This window comes from Microtus ochrogaster, chromosome 4, assembly GCF_000317375.1.
Source record: "Microtus ochrogaster isolate Prairie Vole_2 chromosome 4, MicOch1.0, whole genome shotgun sequence".
Lineage (NCBI taxonomy): Eukaryota > Metazoa > Chordata > Mammalia > Rodentia > Cricetidae > Microtus > Microtus ochrogaster.
In genome coordinates this window covers 30,056,515-30,076,261 of record NC_022011.1, presented here as the reverse complement: position 1 = coordinate 30,076,261, position 19,747 = coordinate 30,056,515, and the positions used below count along the sequence as shown (strand labels likewise).

The following is a 19,747-nucleotide window of genomic DNA, read 5'->3' as shown; positions in this document are numbered from 1 at the left end:
TGTGAGCCCGAGAGTCTGTGTGTGAGCCTGTGAGTCTGTGTGTGACCCTGTGAGTCTGTGTGTGACCCTGTGAGTCTGTGTGTGAGCCCGAGAGTCTGTATGTGAGCCCGAGAGTCTGTGTGTGACTGAGAGTCTGTGTGTGACCCTGTGAGTCTGTATATGAGCCTGTGAGTCTCTGTGTGAGCCTGTGAGGCAGGAAGACCTAAAGCATCCATCTGAGCCCCCAAAAGACCCCATGTTGGTTTCTATTTTGAGTGTATGGTTGGGAGGGGCTGAGCTGCTTGTCTTGATAAGCAGGTATCCATTACCTGAGGACAGACAGACAATATGAAGGAAAAGGATAGGAAAGGCTCACACACAGACTCACAGACTCACACACAGACTCACGGGCTCACACACAGACTCACGGGCTCACACACAGACTCACAGGCTCACACAGCAGACATTCTACTGTTTGCTTATGACCTCCTACAAGAAGACTCTCAGGCCACCCCACACTTGGGGTTTGGTCCAGAGCTCCTCAACGAGTTCTTGTGCTCACTACACTGGGCAAAAGCATGATGGACACAAAGATAGCAGATTCACGACTGCTGGACTGGGTCAGGGCACAGGTATCCTTCACAGTGGGGACTGGGCCTCTGTTCCCCTCCCTCCAGACCATTTGGGGGGCATCCACCATGCAGTGGGAGATGGCAGAGTGAAATAAGCTCCCATGGTTTCACAATGACTCCCAGAGGACACCAAGCACAGGTCAGGGGTGATGCAACCTCTGAGGTCACCCCTGGGTATCAGCGATGGGAACAGAACTGAGGCCCAACTGAAACCCTTGCTCAGCCTGGTCCCCAGCTTATTCTCTTAAGCCACAGTTTGCAGGAGACACCTGTCCTGTCATTTTGTGGTCACTGAGGAGGGGAAGAGCCTGTGTCTAGGGTACACCCACTGGCATTGAAGGGGCTTTGAGTCTCAGAGCAGTGAAGCCTGAGACATTGGAGAAAATAACCCCAAAACCATATGTCAGAGGGCCTGAGGACACCCTAAGGTAGAAGGGACAGAAGGCATGCAAGGGCCATCTTTGGTTTTATTTTGTCTTTCAGACAGGGTCTCATGTATTCCATGTTTGCCCTTAAACTTACTATGCCAGCAGTTCTCAACTTGGGGGTCGTGCCTAAGATCATTGGAAAACACAGATATTTACATTATGATTCACTGCAGTAGCAAAATTACCGTTATGAAGTAGCAATGAAATAGTTTCATGGTTGGGGGTCACCACAACATGAGGAACTGTGTTAAAGGGTCACAGTGTTAGGAAGACTGAAAACACTTTACTATGTGGTAGAGGCTCCTGCCTCTACCTCCTGAGTGCTAAGCCTGGTATATGCAGTGCGGGGATCTAACCCAGAGCTTTGTGCATGGCAGACAAGCGCTCTCTACTGACTGAGCAATGGTCCTTGCCACTTCAGAGCCATTTCTAGAGACAGGCCATTGTCTTCAGGCAGGGGGATGGTCTAAGATGCACCCCCTTTAACACTTGGGGCCCCTAGCTTTACATAGCTAATGAAACCTGCTGCTCCCCAGAACAGTGGCTTAGGGCTGCTTCTTTTCAGGAGGCATGGGGGTTCTGTGGGAGACCCACAGGCCAGTGGCAGGGCCATCAGTACCAATACGAGTTAGCTCACACACAATACTAAAGCTACTGTGGGATCTATGGTACTCGTCATGTCAATGGCATGGGGACCCATGAGGATGGAATAGAGGCCAGGCTGGGACCAGGTTTGTAGAGTGATCTTTCAGAAGTGATAAGGGATATTCTGTATCTGAAGGACTAGGGTGGCTGCAATCCAGACCACACTACTGGGGGCAGTGCCATCCTGCTCACACTGGCCTCAGATGACCAGACACCACTCTAGGATGCAGGATGCACGGGCCTCATGACATTGCCTGTGGCTTCTGGGGGCAGGAAAAACCAAAGAACCATATTGGTTCCTAAGCCAGGAATGAGAGCAAGTGCAGGGGTGAGACCAGGCGATGTGTGTGTGGGAGAAAGTGGGCACACCTGAGGCCTGAAAGGAGGGAGTCCATCTTTAGCCTGGGGTATGGGGGTGACATCACAAGTTCCAGGAAGAGATAGGCTTCCTAGCTGCAGTCCTGTGGGTGCTAGCGCTAGACCGAGCCTCCCAGGAACAGGGCTAAGGCTCACAGGGGCAGACACATGCCTTGACTCGTATGACCTTGAACTAGGGTTGGAAAACAGGGCTACGGTGGAGGTCCACCCTGAGTGGAGCCAACCCTGAACAGGAGACTGCCCTGCCTAGGCCCAGGCACCCATCTCTCTGGAGGGGCTCCATGCCTCTCCAGGGGCTGAAAGGCACCTGGAGTCTCACTTGCCTGCTCTAGCAATGGGATGAAGCCTGCTCTCAGCAACTCTGGGACTGGCATTGAGCTGGGCCAAGGAGGGGGCACAAGCGGAAACAGCCTTCCCCAGTAATGTCATGGAGCCCAATCTGGTGCCCACCCAGGTGGACCTCCCACACCCAGGCGCCTAGAGCTGGGATGTTCCTCAATTTATAGAACAAAGGCAAAAGTGCTCCTCACAAAGCCTCGTGGATGAGCGTGGAGAAAGAAGCCAGGATGACAAGCAGCTTACTCTGACGTTGTTAATCCATTTCCAGAACAATTAAAATGGCTATGATAATGCAGGAGAGAATTACCACGGCAAACAGAGAAAGCCCACAGATGGGATGCGGCACTTCTGCCCGGAGCCAGCCGCTACGGCTTTCTGAGTCCTCCGTTGGCTTCAGCGGAGCCTAAGCTGGCACTGGGCCCTCGGGTACACCTAGACCCGCAAGGGCTGTGGAAGTAGAAAAGTGGGGGACGTTGGCCCTATATGCCAGGGGTATCCGTGAACCATGGCTGGACACCGTTCCTCCCCAGGATGTCCCTTGCTAGGTTCCTTCTGGGGACCCTCACTGTCCCCAACCAGCAGAGTGGCAGATAAAACTATGTCCTTGCTCTGTGACCTTGGGCAAGCCATGCTACCTCTCTGTGCGCTGCTACCTCTCTGTACGCCGTCTCCTCAGCTCTGGACGGAAACTCTCACAGCTGCAGCCTCCCAGGACAGCTTGCTGGCACCATCAGAGTGCAGCTGAGGGTGCTGGGGGCCAGTACTTTACAAACACCAGCTGTCACTGGTGACTGCCACCAAGGGCCCAGCAGGGGAAAGGAGTTATTAAGCACAACCTTGCACAAGGGGCCTTGGCTTAGCACTTCACAAATGTCCTTCCTTAACCCCTCTCACTTAGACAGCCCAGTGAGGTCATCTTCCAGTCCTGCCTCAGAAGGGGAAACTAAGGCACAGAGGGTTCGTGCTGAGTTAGATCTATGTAGAGGTAATACAGAATATGTAATATGAGCCAGACTGGGTGCCATGGGAATGGGGGCAAATAATGGTGAGGGTGTAGAGTGGGGAACCTAAGGCCAGTCCTAATTAAATTTCATTTCCATAAGGTGCCAAACACCCCCCTAGTGGGAAGTCTGGGTTACACCCACTTTATGGAAGGGTAAACTGTGGCCCACCCAACTAAGGCAGAGCAGCTTGCCATGGTCCTCAAGGAAAAGGCAAAGGGATGGTGCATGGAGAAAAGGGAGCTTGGACAACATTATGACCCAAGCAGACAGGCTGCCTCCGCAGCACTGTCTCGAACCACACCTCCCGTTACCCATAGTTAGGCGGATGCTGGCCCTGTTGCCTGGTTACTGCCCAGGTTGGAGATGTTTGGGCACAAGACTGCACTTCTGCTCAGTGGCATCCACAGGCCACCATGGTGGTCACCCACAGGCAGGACAGTGCTGGGAGCAGCCCCCACAGTGCCCTGAGCCCCTTGGTTATCACAAGGAGCAGATGCCCAAGCGCCCATCCGTCTCCTGCTCATTAGGCTGGACGCCGCTTGGGAATGAAAACATAATAGCTATTTGATTGGGGGTGAGATATTTTGCATATTGGCTCAGAGCTGATAGCGGAATTTCATCAACTCCCTTTTTCATGCTTTAAAACTGAATTATGGAGGTAGACTGTGTGGCAGGCTGATGCCCACTGCCTTCCAGGCCCTCTCCCAGCTCTGGAGAGCTGCACAGAAGGGTGGAGGTCACTGCAGGTTCTGAAGAGGGACAAAATCCCAGTCTGTGTCCTCCAGGCAGCAAGGAGGGCTGTCTTTGGTCCAGATAGGATTCTGGTCATGGGTGAGACCCCTGCAGACCACCCCATGGGGATAGAAACCACTATAAGAACTAGGGCAGCACCCACCTTTCCAAACCCAACAGGAGCCAGCAGACCAAGGCCCACGGGAGCCGGCCTGGCACAGGGTCCTTTCTTTAAGCCCACCTGGAGATTCTTTCCTCCCTTCCTATAAATGGAACCAAGATGATCTGGACCAGCTGCCTGCCCATGGCATCCGTGGACAAGAGAGCTCAGAGACTGATCTCAGGTACCCACCCCCGAGAACAGGCAGCCTCATCCCTCATCCCAGTTCCTTCATCTACTTACATACGCATTGAATTCACTCATCAAACCTTTCCCATGCCCTTGGTGTGGCAGATTCAGGACCAGGAGCTGGAGACAAGGCAATGACCAAAGGTGCCAATACGCATGTCAGGAGGGAGAGCTGTTGTGGGGTGGATTCCTGGAGGAGGTGGCAAGGACTGGTAAGAGATGAGGCTCACTGCCCTGGAAGCCAGGGAGAATGTAGTGAGGCAGAGGGGTAGCACACACCAGGCAACGTAGGACCATTCCCTCATGGAAAATGAGGGCAGTCTCTTGAGGAGGATGGAGTCCACACAGCCATATGGGAGAGTGGCTGGGAGCATGGCCTGGGCTATGGTGACTACGCTGTTCCTTCCAGGTCTGGGGAGGGCCATCAGAGGAAACAGGAAGCCCCCCACCTTGGCTGGTAGAACCCTAGCCTCCTTACTTCACTGGAATGGCTTGGCACTGCCAGGAAGGAGACCCTGGCCTCCAGCAGGACCCAGCTGCCAGATAAGGCCTTGATAGCAGAGAGAAAATAGCAACAGATACAGACTTTCCCACCACTGGGCAGCGGGCAGCTAGGGCCATGGCGGGGACAGACAGGCGGCAAGATAGTCTTGTCCTCCCCGAGGGGCCGAATCTAGGGAGTTTAGCATCACAGGACTCAGACCAGGGGAGGACGATGGCCAGAGAGTCTAAGTTCTAAAGCCTTCTTGCCTAGCAGACACCGTGACCTAGGACAGTGGGTCCTGGTTAGCAGGAGTGGGGTCCAGGACCCACCTAAGCAGGGATTCTGATCCAGCCAATGCAGGGAGATGGAAACTGAGGCACATGGCACCCAGAGCTGCAGCCTTCTCCTCAAACAGACTTGACTTCACTCTCAGTTCTAATGGCTTGGTGATGCCCTGTCCAAAAACACTGGCAGGGTCAAGTTGAGGAACCTCGGAGCTGATTCTGACCCCATCACCTCAAGTCCTCAGGATCACCTCAGGCCATATTATGTACGGTGCAGTGGGGCCGGGTTCTCACAGCAGAGTCCCCTTCACCTCCAGTCTTACTACGTGGACCTGGCCCAAAGCTGTCTTGCCAGTGTGGCAAGGTCCAAGCCCCTCAGCATGTGCCCACCTTACATGCTTTCCAGGTCGGACATCCCTCACTAGTGCCCGGACCTGTCCTTGTGTGTCTACTGAGCTCCCTACGGCCCTCCTCAGTCTCTCCAAGGACTCCCCTTCAGAGTCCTCTAGTGGGGTGGTCTGTCTCCTTGGCAGCACAGTTTATCAGGTTGCACACTACAAGGTCAGAGGCCTGCAGGTGCTCAGCATGCCTGGGAAGGGTGAAGGGCCACTTGAACCTCAGTGTTTGTCTCAACCTTGACCTCAGCCTCAACTCATGATGCCCCTGGGGAGGTGCTGAAGAGACAGTACAACAGTGGAGGACACCATCATACAGAGTCCAGAGGGGGCACTGCCCACAACCAGGCTGGTCACAAAAGAGTTGGCCAGATAGCATGGCTTGTTCACTTGAGTGTACAACCTGCTCCAGCAAGAGACAGATGCCTGCTCCCTGGGGTTCCTGGTGATCACAGTCAAGCTGGGGCTGTGGCCAGAGCACACTGCTTTTTGGATCTACAACCTGGACACAGACACTGTTCACTGCATGGGTGGCATACATAGATATGTATATGGGGTGGGACAGGTAGCCTTTCTTACCCAGCGTATCACAGAGGGCACCCCACAGACCCTGGGATGGGGAGCTCATATCTCTTTCCGAGAGGTCTGAGCCCTAAGACCGTCTGTGTCTTGCCTGATTCTCTCTACCCTGTTAAGGTCTCAGGTGGCTGACCTGCTAACTGCTTCTGTGCCGGGCTGTGAGGAGCAGGAGGGACTAACCCCAACTGGCAAAGACTCGGAGCTCAGGACATCCTGGAAGGTGATATATACCTTCCTTAGTCCCTGGGCGGTCTTCCAGAGGCACCAAGTAGGGGGTCTGATGGAGAGTCAAGGCCCATAATCTAGTAAACACGGGTCCAGACAGACCTCAGCATTCAAACACTAAAAAGATCCTATTGAGATATGATTCACACACAATGAAATACAGGCTTTTCCTGCTGCTTGGCTTTTAAAGGCACAGATCTTTACTGAAAGGACAGGTGGAGGGGGGGCGACACACAGCCCAGATAAAATACAGGGCACTATGTGACCCTGCCTCGTGGAAAGAAACACACGCTGATGACCTAGGGTCAAGCTGGTTCCAAACACTTTGAAAGGAGTCACTGAAAATCTCTGATGTCAGTCATCTTCCCTGGCCTGTCCCCAGAGGACCCAGGGCTTCACATAGCTGTGAAGCCACCCAGGGCAGGGCTGGCCTAGTGCTCTCCCCTCCTGGAAATCTTTCCCACTCCTGCTTCCAAACCTCACACAGAAGTCAGCTCTGACTTGACAGAATGTGGTGGGCTTCACTGCCCCTCAGGCCTCGGGGTTGTTGTTCTGGCTAGTCTGTGTGGGACCCAGGCACCCCAGGCGTGTGCTTCAAGTGACCAGAAACGGTGTCAGGGCCTCTGGCAGGCTGCTGGAGCTCTGAGCATGCTAACTCTAGTGCCACGTGACTCTTATTAGCTCTCCAATTTGCTCTTATACTGCTTTAAGTGTGGGAAACTGAGACACAGAGTAGCAGGGTCTCTCTACCAGCAGAGCAGCTCCTGGTAAGGCTCTCGGAGCCTTGCCATCCCCAATCCTTGTTCACAGTGAAGAGAAGCAGGGATGGCCTTGCCTAGAGTTACTGAGTAGGATTCAGATACAGGTCCATGAGGCTCTCAGGACTGAGGTCTTGTTTCTCCCCTTGTTGGGCCTGTTTCTCTCCCTGATCCCACATCTTCCTTCCCATCTCTGCTTCTTTCCATCCCTGGTCCCTTTGTTCCTGGAACCAGAGACTGTTCTCTGCCAGCTGTTCCTGGTATGGTTGGAGTCAGGACACCCTGTTTTGTGGGGATGTCCCTGCCCCCTCCTTGGTTATCTGTAATCTTTAGAAGCTTTGGCTCCTTCAGCCCCGATTCCTGTAGACACATGTACACTGCCCTCAACAGCTCACTTGGGTCTGTCAGAGCCTTACTAAGCCTCACCCTGCAGGGATGTAGACTCCATGGGCAGAGGAGGAAAGTGAAGCAGAAGGCAACCATCCTGGCCACCGCCTGGCCTTAGGGCAGCTGCTCACACTGCTATTCGGGGACATACACAATGGAGAGCTGCCCAGGCTGCAAGATTCAGGGTCCCACATCTGACCTCATAGAGCTTTGGTGAAGAGTGGATGGAGAGGGAGGGATCAAGAAGTTCCAGGCAGGTCCATCCCAGATGAGAGAGGGCATTCAGTCTGGGATGGAGACAGGGATATAGGCCTCTGGACCTTGGAGGGTTAGCTCAGTCTACAGGGGATGTGGGGGGTTACTGGGACTTCTCAGAGGAGGTGGCATTTAAGCGACAGCTGAGAATACCCCAGAGAGGGCACTCAGGCAGTGTGTGCAGGAAGACCTAGGGCAGGGAGGGACCACAGAAAGTCCCAGCTGAGCACCCAGGGCTAAAGGCCTGGGAAGGAGCTAAGGTCTAATCTGTGAGCAGCACTGCCAGACATCAAGCTTGAGGATGCAGGACCCTGGTTCCTTGGGGTTTCAACAGCTACCCCTGTGGGCTCCCTCAGGATCTTCCACTTGACCTGAGCCTGGTCCCTTTCTCAGGCCATTTCTAAGCGGCAAGTTGGTGTCCTACTCTGTCCCTGGGGGCAGGGGCCTGGGTGGGGCAAGGCTGAGAGAAAGGGAGGCTAGGAGGAGGGAAGAGGGCTGGGGGCCTGAGAAAGCCCAGCCTGGCTGATAGAGAGAGATTGGTTTCAGCCGGAGCCTCGGGCCTGCCAAGTCCACATCCTATCTGCGGCCTGCGCTTACTCAACATTCATCACTGCTGAACTCGGAAACTTTATCAACGCTAAAGGTTGGCGCCATCTCTAGGCCCAGCCACTCCCGTCCCTCCCCTCGATGGGCCTGATAGCCACTGATAGATTACACAAGATTGTTTCACTCCGGGAACCCAAGGCCTAAGCTTCTGGGGGAGGGGCTGCATGGGGGAGGGCCCAGGACACCACCGGGGCTGGAGCTGTGCACCCTGAGGATGGTCACTAAGTGCACTGGGGGCCCTGTGCCAGGATGGGGCCTGGGGTTGTGGGGTCCACGTGCCAGGCAGGGGCGGCCGAGGCCACAGCTCAGAGCCTGGAGCAAGAGAGGAGGAAACAGAACAGTGGAGATGGGCGCTGAGGCCCGGAGTGATTCTTTCTCTAGATGGGCGATAAGAGCTGAGCGATGTGAGCGGGTTTCACTAATGGAGCCATCGCTGCGTGGTACAGGGCAGAGGGACGGAGGCAGATGGCAGCAGGAGAGGATGGCTCCTGTGTGACAAGCCGTTCACTCGGCGGGCTGGGCTGTGCCCACTCTTCGCCAAGCCTGCCTTGAGCCCGCGGCAGCTGTTGGGCAGAGCACAGTGCTCTTAGCACTCAACCCAAACCCACTATGGGTGCCCCATTCTCTCAGTGCCCTGCTCACACACGAGACCCTGTGCTGTGTGATTTCACACCCTCACCAACACCATCAGTGCCCACATCCCTCCCCCAACTCAACCCAACCGTGCTCAGCATCTCCCCCTCCATCTCTGATCCAAGAATGCTCTCAGCACCATGGGACTCCTACATCATCAGTGCCCCGGTCACGGTCCCGTCCCTGTTTCCACCTCAGAGCACATGGTTGACCCCTCAGGACTCCTCAGGCTCCTCTGTGGTAATGCCCGTGTCTCTGGCGGACTTGACTCCTAGTCCCTTTCCCTTTCTCCCCAGCCAGAACAGGCTGGTCTAGAAACCAAAAAGGTAGCCTTTATCTAGTAATAGACACCCTGTGCTTCTAGGGGCGGGCAGAGCTGTCCACGTGAGAAGGAGGTCCTTTAGCAGAGGCTGAGGCTTGGCCTGGAAGGCCTGGTGATGGTTTAGTGTAGGAATGTACTTCCGACCCTCACACCCATGTTATAAAAACAGAAGACAGAGACCCAGAGTGTGGGGGTCAAGACCGAGGTCATGAGGTCACTGCTGACTCTTCTTCCCTTCGGTCTTATCCCAGTCTCTTTCTGGTGTACCTTATCCCGCCACTAGATTGCACAAACCCACCACACCTGTGGCTTGAGGGTGCTGCGGGAATCAGTGTGCCCCCTTGCTGTGACCGTGGGTCCAGTTCTGCAGCACAGTATATCGAAGAGTGGAGAGGGTGGAGGCAAGGTCAGGTGTCCATTTCGGGCTTCGAAACAAACAGGTATGGGATGAGCAACTCTAGCCCCTGCTGCATCCCAAATGGCCCCACGATGTGGGTGGGGAAACCGAGGCCTGGGGCAGGGGAGGGGTCCAAAAACCATCCTGGCAGGCTGAGGGACTAGGTTTCCTCCCGTTTTACAGATTAGGAAGCCAGAGTGTGACAAACAGGGATCCCTGTCCTCACCAGAGCCTAAGGCCAGAGAGGCCTGGACAGCAAATGAGTCACAGGGGAGCAGACAGGGAGGACAATAGCACGAGCAGGGTCTGGAGGGAGCTGGGGGAGCGGCCAGCCTTTGCCGTCTGTCCTGGCCCCACTTCTCACCTTCCCATTCTCATTTGGCACCAGAGCTGGCTGCACTGTTTGTGGAATGACCAGGTCCTGGTGCCCGAGGGTGTGGCTTAGGTTCTGAGGTCAGCAGAGGTTACTCAAAGGCCGGCCTGTCCAAGGCAAACACGGATTCTGAAGAAAGCTGGGAAGCCTGGGAGGCCTTCCCACCCTGTTGGTCTAGGCTGGACAGGTGCATACTCTCATTTTAAGGAAAGGTCCTACCCCCTCCATGGAACTTCAGCCAATGCCTGAGCCTCAAGTCTGCTCATTTGCACTCTGTTTTCATTGGCTGCAAACCGGGGATGGACAGTAGTGGGAGGGGCCTATTCTCCGCTCTGGGGGCGGGACCCAGTGGTGTTGATTGTGGGAGCCCAGGAAGTTAAGACATCATAGGGCTTTGGGGTTTGTGGGGGTGAAGGGGTGGGAGGCGGAGGTAGAACTGAGTGTAAGGGGTGTTCTGGGAAGTGTTAGATTCTGGGAGAACTGATGAAGATTCTGGCAGAAAGGAAGTTTAAGGGAAAGGCCCCATTGTAACTATTCCAGACAACTCAAATCCATCCTGGGTGCCTTAGAGGAAGACACTGAGCCAAAGTCACATAGCCAATACGCAAGGGGTACTATGGGGACCTCCCCCACAGCTATATGCCCACTCCTTGACAACTCCTTCCTGCCTGCAATGTCTCAGAATGGGCCATGTGAGTCCTCCCTTTGCAAAATGATGAGGGTGAGGAGCCCAAGTTTTCCTTTAGATTTAGGGGCTATCTCTCCTGGCAGCCCCAAGTTGGGCCATGGGCTTGGCAGTATGTGTAAGTCTGCAGTGCTTTTGTTCCTGGCATTTGGAGGGGGTGAGATAAGGGGAAAGAACCGCGAGTGAGCAGGCAGATAGATGGGGCGATAGCGGCTCCTCCACGCATGGCGCCTATCACTCTTTTTATCAAGGTTCCCTTTCTTTCTTCTTTTTGTTGGGGGCCTGGGAGGGCGGAACACACCCACCCCATCCCCTCCCACACCGGTGGAGCTTAGGGAGGAGGCCTCCCTCTCTCAGGCACCAGCCTGAAAGGGAGACACAAGCCCCGAGGAGCACCGGAGAGGGTGGTGGTTCTGAGGCACCTGTCTGCTAGGATTCTAGGGTTCCCAAGCTCTGTCTCATCAGCTCCTCACAAGGACCTGCAAGGACACTCACTCCCTTGTCTGATGGGTAAGGCAGTCAGGCCCAGGGAAGTGAAATACCTGGGCCAAGGATACACAACCAGGGCAGATGGAGCCGAGAGTCCAGCTATGCCTCTCTGGCCTGGAGGCTAACAACCTGGTTAAGATCTGGTGGGCACAGCTAGGGGGCATGGGGCCCATGGGGTGGCCGGCAAACATGGCTAAAGGTTTTGGGGAACACATCCAGGGTCTGCAGGATGCAATCTTAGCATCCACAGCCCTGTTTACAGATACAGAAACTGAGGCTTAGAATAGGGAGATGCCTGGAGGGCCGTGGGCAGTTTGGACTCTAACCCCCTCTCGTGTCCCTGGGTTGGTTGGTTCAGTGTGTGACTCCTGCGACACTCCAGGTATGAAATTCTGGTGATTGATGGTGGTGAGATAATGACCTGGGTTGACAAAGACAAACATTCTAGAATCATCCAGGTGGAACCCTGAGCCTGACACCTCAGCACGCAGCCCTGTGGGAGCCGTTTGTCCTAGAGGGCAGTGGTGGCTCCCAGGGGCAGCAGACCTCAACCTCCTCAGCAGGGAAGCTACAGGTGCATGCTGCCATGCCTGGCTCATGTGTGTGTGTGGGGTGGGGATCTGAACTCCAGTCGCTACACTCTACTGACCGAGCTGCCCCTCCAGCCCCTCGAACCAACTTCCTCACCAAAGGAGCCTATGGGGCGAATGAAATGACGACAAGCAATAAGAAGTATAGACACACCGGTTGAGCCAGGCAGACAGGAGGGTCTCTGAATTCAAGGCCAGCCAGACCAAGTTTCATCAATCCAGGGCTGGGTAGTGCTGAGCGTCTGCCCTCTCTTGTGGCCACTCCTTCTCTCTGAAATGGAGAGAGCAGGCCCCTTTATAGAGGTGTGTGTGTGGGAGGTTATAACTGCAAATACCCCAGAACTTCTAGGTAGATGGAGGCTCAGTCTAGGTCAGAGTGCCTCCTGTGTGACCTTAGGCGATTTACTCAACCTCTCTGAGCCTTGAGTCATTAGAAGAGAAATGTGGGATGATAGGAGGACTCAGTGTCGTAGGGTGTATACAGCAACTCAATCAAGATAGCTCTCCTCAGTGTGGCCATCACTGGGATCATTATACCTGGGAAGACCCAGGACCACACAGGAAAGGTCCTGCCCTCCTCAGGCCTTCCCATCTCTGGGATTCCAGTGTTTGAGTTCTCAGGAGTGATTTTATAAACACAGGACAGGGGCAAAGCTGAGTGCCCCTACCCCACTGGGCCCAGCAGGGTTTCCACATGGCTTCATGGGGCCAGCTTGGCCTGGCCATTACCCCGGAGAGGTACTGGGGCTGACAGGCCTTGGCTTCTCTTCTCACACAGCAGGTGCCTCACTCCCCCATGACTGCCTTACCTGTCCCTCAGCGGGAGGATTAGCCTGGCGCAGCCCTAATCTTGGCGCATCACACCATCAGCAAGGATCTCGGATCAGCTCAAGGAGGCAGCTTTATCCAGACAAGCTTGCAATGGCACCCAAGCCCCATCTGGGTGCCGCCTGTCACGAGTGGCAGCTGGGCCGAGCTGGGAAGCACAATGGCTGAGGAGGACCTGGAGCCAATCAGGTTTTGGAATGCTGTGAAGCCCTCGCGGCCGGTAGGCGTGGCTTTGCATGGGCACCTCGACCCCCTACTGAACTACCTATGGTCTGACCAGGCACTGCAGGGCAGCAGGGCACACAGGCAAAGCTGTCTGGGAGGGTTGCAGAGGCACCATGTCTGCTGGGCAAACAAGGCCTTTTTGGTATGGAGATCTGCCCAAGGCTGTGCGTGTGTGCCAGAGGCTGCCATCAGCCCTAGAGGCTAGACCCTATGGCTTGGGAGTCTGTGTGCCGGTGTCTTCTCTGAGTGGGGCCTTCTGGACCTAGCTGGCTGCAGTTTCAGTGGCTGGACATTTGGTGGCTACCAGCCTGGTCTAGAGGCTGGGAGAGCCATCTCCTCAGAGCCGGCCAAGGGCGCCCCTCTAGGGCCCCTTTCTCTCCACCCTCCTTCCTACCTTCCTTTTCAAAAACATAATTTATCTGTGTATTATCAAGAAATCCAGACACTTTAATCAGTGAGCTATGAAGTCAGAATTTCCATTCTTATCTGCGGGAGGAGTGGAAGGAGAGGAGATAGCGCGGATCGCTGGTGGGGAATGTTAATGGGCAGGAGCCCAGGCCGCTGGCCACCGAGACGTGGGTATCTCCTCCATTATCGAGTCCTATCTTGCCAACCATCTCAGTGCAGTAATGGGGCCAGTTCAACTTTCCGAGTTATCACGGGAGCTGAAACCTGCACTGGAGGAGGCTGGGACCAGAGACAGTGCAGGGAGGACCAGGTTGCGGCTGCTCCAGGAGAGGGCTGGCCGGCCAACTGGGTGAAGGCCTGGTTTCCATGGACGGTCCAGGAGGCCTGGCGAGTGTTGGGATGCCTCTGTCCCTGGGCAACTGTACCTGATCGAGCTGGGTGTGGGGCTCATTAGGGGAGACCGAGACAGGAGGTGCCGTGGTGGCCCAGGAACTGGGAGGAGGCAGCATGGGAGCGAAGCCCAATGAGGCTGTGCAGCTCTGATCTTTGCTAAAACCTTGGCCCAAAGTTACACAGTGGAGAAAAATGTTGGGACCAGAGCTGGCTATGGTTGGGACCCACTAGAGAGTCTCAGACCCTAGGCTTGAAAATGGGTGCGGCTGCCCCACCTCTACCCAAGAATCAATGGTCATAGCTCTCTCCCAACCCAAACATCCAGAAGGTGGCTCCCCTAAGGATCTGATCCTCCAACTTTCTAAGCCAAATTGGTTTCCCCATTTGGGCTTTGAACCCAGGTTTGTTCAGGCTGGTGGGACCAGGCTGGGCTGAAACACACTCAGTCTGCGCTCACAGTGATACCTGGCAGCTGAGTGTGGGGAGACCAGTGGCTCATCCTCACCAGTGGCGCCCAGGTCTTTGAACCTGTTTCCCATCTACCACAAATCTCTGTGCAGAAACCGGAGGGGTCCTAGAGGGGCAGCTGTGGGCCCTGACCCTCACTGGGGGCCGGTTCCCTAAACAGAAAAGGGAGCTCTGCAGGAAGGAGCCAAGACCCCTAGCCCTGGCCTTCTTTCCTCCTGGGGTGAGGGAACAGGTAACTAAGGGAAGTATAAGCCTAAGGACAGATGGAAAGTATAAGGGAAAGCTATAGGGCTTGAAGTCAGATGTCAGGAGGAACTGGCAACAAGATGTCTCAGGGGAGACAGAATTACAGATATACTTGGGGACGGGCCATCAGCAGCAGGGGGAGGGAACAATGGCCCCCTTTCCCCTTCACTGGCTCTTCTTGGCCATGTCTCCTCTGTCAGCTCTTTGTAATCCTTCTCCCCCTCCCCCCCACCCCGGGTAAGCATCATAGTGCTATGTACAGTAGGGAAACTGAGGCTCACAGGGTTAGGACTCACATGAGAGCCCCAAAGACCCTGTAGTGCATCGACCTGTACGGTAGGAGCAGACAGGGTTGTGCAGACCATCCCAGGCAGGCTCTTTCCACAGTGAGAACATCATGCCTGGCTGTGAGACCTGGAGGCAGCTTCTCTGGTCCTCCATTTCTTACGGACCAAAAGAGCACTCCAACCCTCTATTTTTTCTGAGTGAGAGGGAGAACCCCAACCTCAGGAAGGGATGCAGAGAGATGTGGAGGAAGTGCTGAGCACATGGGAACACTCGGTGTGATGGGTGACACCGGCTGCATCTACTGCAGCCCTGTTCATTCAAGGCATGGAAACCAGCCTACGCCTAGAGAGGCTGCAGAGCGCTGCAAACACCACTCAAGTCACAAATGGGGAAGCCTAGGCTTAGCGCTCACGGCCAACCAGAGCAGGTGAAGGATGGGGGCACTTGAGCTGTGTGGGAGGTGCTGCTGATGTGCCTATCCAATTCTGCGTAAGCCCAGATGGCTGCTGAGGAGGGAGGAGGGAAAAGTCAGCCTGTAGAGGCCCCAGAGACATGCAGGATGGTGGGGTTGACCCTGTGGGTTACAGATCTCCGCTCAGAGAATCTCCACCCTGGCCACAGACCCAGCTTCTGTGTTGGTTGGCCTTGAGCAAGGCCTTGATGTTCTCACCCATAACAGCGGTGGGAAGAGGCCACCAGGGTGGTGTGTAACACACAACATTCAGGCTTCTGGCATATGCCAACACCAAAGCCAGCAGGACCAGCAGCATCCACCTGGTAAGAAGTCACCTGGCACTTCTGTGTGCACCACCAAGCCCCCGCTATGACCACAACAAGGAGGTGCTCTTATTAGGATCCCACTCTGCAAGGAGAAACTGAGGCAGGAAGGTCCACTTACTCATAGGTCTCCTGAGAAGTCAGGCTGAGCCTCTCTCCAGAGGACCCTTCTGTGGCTGTCTGGTGCTAGGCAAGGGCTTGCTTGTACACCAGAGTTCACAAGCGACAGGAGTCATACCACCAAGGGTCCCTCTGATTGGTCCACTCTGAACAGCACTGTTCCTCAAGTACCTACTGTGTACCACCCCTGCCTAAGTGGGGAACACCTGCTGTTTCCGTCCCTCAGATGACAGAACCCAGGCTGGCTGAGCACTGGGATGCCACCGAATGAGGCCCCTGGGAAGAAGCTGGGGCTGGGAGCTGAGTATCCCAAAGTCAGGGCCATACACTAAGGATGAATGCACACTGGAATGGGAAGGATGGGGAAGGGCAGTCCCTGTCCCCTTAGAGACAGACCACCCAGGGTTGGTATGGGACAGCCCTAGCCAGTATTGCAGCCATCGCCAGACACCAGTATGGGCTGCTTCTGTTTGCCTAGGCTCTCAGCAGTCCCTGTGGTTCGCTGGGCCCTGGCCAGGGAGGGTCTGAGCTCCTAGGCCTGGGTATCTACATGCGAAGTTGGCCAGGGGTGTTTTCCTGTTAGGCCACGTGATCTCAGCAAGCCCCATCTCTGTGGGGCTCAGATGTGTCATTAGTGGGAGAGCCAGCCCATAGGTAAGAGCTCGGCTTCCTGCAGGCCACACGTGTGTACATGGCCCCACATGGGGTAGAGGTGGCCCGCTGAGGGTCTGTGCTGCAGCTGAGACATAAAGGGCTCTGTTCAGGCAGCTTACGTGCCATGGACAGCTCCTCAACCTTCTCCATACTGGTGTCCCCTCAATCCCAAGACTCCCCTCCTTCACCAGACTACCAGCTCCTCTGCAGATGGGCACTAACCTGGGAGGGCCGAGGGGTTCCACTCGGCTGCCCAGATCCAGACCACTACAGAACACAGAGGGGAGAGGAAGATCACAAAGGCTCTGGTATTGGGCTCTCTGACAAGGGATCACCAGCGCACAGAAGGCAAGCCACACACTAAGGCTGCACAGTCCCGGTGCTCCCTTGACAAATCAGTGCCAATATGAAGGAGGGAGAGGCTGGCCAGTGACAGGGGAGGTACCAGGATCCCACATCTTTTCCACATCTGTGGGTCAAAGGGCAGGGCCCCTGTGTGTAATACACTGAGATGGCATGGAAAAGAGCTTGGGAGCAGGGACGTTCCATCTCAGAAAGGCGGGGAACCACAGACCTGACCTGATCACGAAGAGACAGGGGAAAGAGAAAAGGGAAGGGGGGCTTAGGGAAGGGGCTGCAGCTGCTTTGGGAGACAGGCACTGTCACCCCCACATTGCGGATGGGAAAGCAAGGTTCCCACCCTCCTGACAGGCCTTTCACACAGTCCTATGGGCAATGGGGGGGGGGTGCAGAAATCCTAGCAACTATCTGGCTTTGGTGGCCCAAAGAGTGGTACCCGAGGGAGTCAGGCTCCTCCTCAGAAGCCTAAGGAGCTGAGTGGCAGCAAAGATGCCCCAGAACCTGAGAGGCTGTGGGCTGGTACAGCTCTGTAAAGAAGGACAGATGCTAAAGATGCCTGATTGGGGCCCCCAGGTCTCCACTGGAGAACGAGCCCCCGGTGCGCTGCCTCGACCCCATTGAAGGGCCACACACACTCATGTAACACTCACATAGGCAGTTGAGTTCTTAACTACGGGTTGGCTCCCTGACTAATAACATGGGGTGAGCATAGGGAGCCACACAGGGATGGGGCTTGCCAAGGTCACATGGTCTGGCAGATGGGAGTGGGTGGGGGCATGCATGACGTGATGCCTGAAGACCATTGATGCTACTGCCCCTCGCTGCGCCACACTTTCTTCAGCCAGAAGAGGTCTGCAAGGCAATGTGGCTGTGGTCTCAGTTTCCCCATCTGTGAAATGGGAACACGGACCGTAGGCACCTCCAGGCAGCCTAAGAGGCTGGTGGACAGGAACCAGCCAAGGCCTGAGTATGGCTAGGCAGCTTCCATGCGGGATGGGTCCATGGGTTTTGTGATACCAATCGGGAGGCAACAGCTGCCTCCGTGAGGCCTGTCGATGGCAGATAGGCCGGCCTACAGTATTATTCACGAGCCGTCAAGCCCCGGGACCGTCTGGTTGGCATAGAAACAGGAGATAAGGGGCACAATTAATGGCATCACATTCCTCCTCCTTTCTCCCCAACTGACCCACTTAAATCGGTGCCATACTGGGTTCCTGTGACCTCCGGGGAGGGGCCTGGGCCAGAGGGACTGGGTCCGGGGCTCAGGCCAGAGTAGGGCTGGGTGAGGTTTCCCCAGGGGCTGCCCTTGAGTTGAAGCATCTCAGAGAGGAGCACCAGGATGGCAAGGGCAGCTGCAAAAGACCGCAGAGGCCTTCACTCCGCCCATAGGTCCACTGTACAGATGTGAAAATTAAGGCCTGTGACTGAGAGCAGGCAAAAGCCAGAGGATGGTGAGACACCTTGATTGAGTTCTGGTCCCAACAGTAAGGGGCAGTGTCCACTTCACGCTTCTCACTCTGGCTTCACTACTTTCTGGGACACAAAGTTAACAAAGTGAATTTCTAGTACTCATTCACAACGATGTGAGCACGGGCCTTTCATAAGTTCATTAATGCTGCTGTCTTTGGCCCATGTTGTCCATCTGCTGTGCTCTCAGGCTCCAGAAAGGTAGGAAAGCCACTGGCAGGTAGGATCAGAAGGCCGAACAAGAACTCGAGACCGCGTGTGGTCTCCTCTGCCAGGAAAGGGTTCCCCACAAAGGGCCTCCCGCCTTGGACCATTCTGCATAGGCTCTAGGTTTGAGCTCTCGGACTCTAGAGACCATCAAGTACCAGGCCAGTGCTAATGACTAGGGCTTGGGACAGCAGGGTCGAGGCTGGAGGGGGCAGCTCGTGTTCGTTGGGCTCTGGATGACAGACATAGTCACAAAGGAAAGACATGGAGGCAGGAGAATCTCCAGAAGGGGTCATGGGCCACCAGCACCCTTGAGGGACCTGACAGCACGCACCACCTATACGCCCAAGGGGAGTGGAGAATGCTCCGTGTCCATAAAATACAGCTAAACCCACCCAGCTCCCGCTGGAGCTTCACCCTGCCTCTCCTGGGAACGGGGCTGCCCCGTGCTGTCAGTACCACTGGCCCTGTAGGTGGGTGTGAGGTGATAGAGGGAGTTGGCAGATGGCTTCTGAGCTTGGAGCAAATTAGTCATCCTGTGGCTACCAATAATTTGCTTAACTGAACTGTAAGAATGTGTGAAAACACCTCCTCGGAGATGGAGGGCGGCTGCACCAGGTAGGATGCTTCCTCTAAGCCTCTGTCCAGGGACCTAGGTCTTTTAGCATCTGGGATCACTAATTCCTGCCTGACCTGGGGACTCTCTGTAACCCTGAATGCTTATCTCAGCCCTATTTTTCAAAGAGGGAAACTGAAGCAAGCCTTCCTGACTTCATTCTCACTTACGGGCACTTTGCCTTTCGGCTCCTCACATCCCCAAACAGCCCAGTTTTCCAAAGCAGAAAACTGAGGCCAGGTTACTATCCATCAAAGTGCAACCATGGCTGGCCTATCCTTGGCAGTCTAGAGGCCAGGTATTGAGAAGTGGCCCCCAAACTTCTCACCTGCTTGTGCCTCCTCTCTCCTCTCCCTTCCTCATACCGTGGATAGAGCTGAGTAAGGGCTTGCATACAGCAGGTGCTCAATACTACAGAATTGCATACAGCAGGAACACAAAAGAGCACTCCTTCCACTGCACACAGCACGCAATGAGTTCTCCATACACACCTGTCTGCTCAGGCAGATTTATACAGATCTCTCTGGATGTCTACCTGCTGGACTTCCCAAAAGCAGTCAGGTCTGTGGAAACTACCTCGAGTTTTTCTTCAATAAAACTCCACGCAAGTCACACCTAAGACTTGCCAGGAACCAAAAGCAACTCAGCATGATTCAGGGGAAACCACCCTTCGCAGGTGACAAACCGCCCCTGGCCTCTGAGTGCAACCTAATTGGAATGAGGGGAGGAGTGTCCCCCCCCC

The 19,747-nt window shown here is 55.2% G+C and overlaps 1 protein-coding gene across 2 annotated transcripts in view; it reads right to left on the bottom strand.

Moving 5' to 3' along the window:
- Positions 1 to 19,747, bottom strand: part of Zfpm1 (zinc finger protein, FOG family member 1) — a 60,467-nt gene that overhangs the window by 36,761 nt on the left and 3,959 nt on the right. The gene's annotated exons all lie outside the window — the stretch shown is intronic.